The sequence below is a fragment of the Myotis davidii genome, unplaced genomic scaffold (assembly GCF_000327345.1).
Source record: "Myotis davidii unplaced genomic scaffold, ASM32734v1 scaffold8198, whole genome shotgun sequence".
NCBI classification, from domain to species: Eukaryota; Metazoa; Chordata; class Mammalia; order Chiroptera; family Vespertilionidae; genus Myotis; species Myotis davidii.
The window spans coordinates 4,357-5,283 of record NW_006289582.1 but is presented as its reverse complement, the minus strand read 5'-3'; positions in this window follow the sequence as shown (position 1 = coordinate 5,283).

Below are 927 nucleotides of genomic sequence, written 5' to 3'. Positions count from 1 at the left end.
TTGTAGTTACCTGAGAAGCTGAGCCAGGGCGGATCGGGTGTGGGAGGAGCCAGGGGATCCCTGATTTCCAAGGGCACTGATTGCACTGAGCGGGAACAGTGCTCCAGGAGACCAGAATTGCTTTGTGCGCCCTGTCACAGCTCCCCCGCCCTCCCACCCCTTGTGCTTTGTGCCAAGTGGGCGATGCCCTCAGGCGCCACGAGGTTGGGAGGTGCGGTGGGTCAAGCATCCCGGGTCAGACCTGGGGCCGCTGCGGAAAATTGCAGAGACTAGGTCCAGCTCCTGGAGGCGTCCATTCACGCCCTGCTCTTCACCAACTCCCATAGGACAAAGTGGCCACAAAGCAGAGAGCTGAGGTCTAGTGAGACTTGGGGACCCCCACTCTGTCTCCCACTTTCCCGCAGGCAAATGAGCCAACTTGTCGGAGGGGCTGATGCACAGCAGATGGTACCCAGCAGGAGGAAGGTAGAGGCCAGAACTGCACTCCTGGTGTCCAGGATGCATCTTCCTAGAGGGTCCTGATGGAGAACTCCACAGTCAGGCATCTCCCAACAGATGATCAAACACTGCTTTGCAAGGGGCTCAAGGAAGCATCTTAGTGTTTAAGAACCTGAAGAAGAGCAGATGCCTTCAGTATTGGGTGTCATGTTAGAGCAGTTGGTCAAAGAGGGGGAGGAGGTAATTGGTAGGTGATGATGGTTGGGTGTCATGTTAGAGCAGTTGGTCAAAGAGGGGGAGGAGGTAATTGGTAGGTGATGATGGTGACAACTCTTATGTAACTTAGAGAAAAAAAATAGATGTTTATGTGAAAGTTGGTCGTGTTGGTGGGATAATGGGGAAAACGTTTCCTAACTTGACCTTGATAGATCCTCCCTTTCCCCAACTGGTGGGCGGAGTATGATGTAACCTGCAGCCTGGAGAGACCTG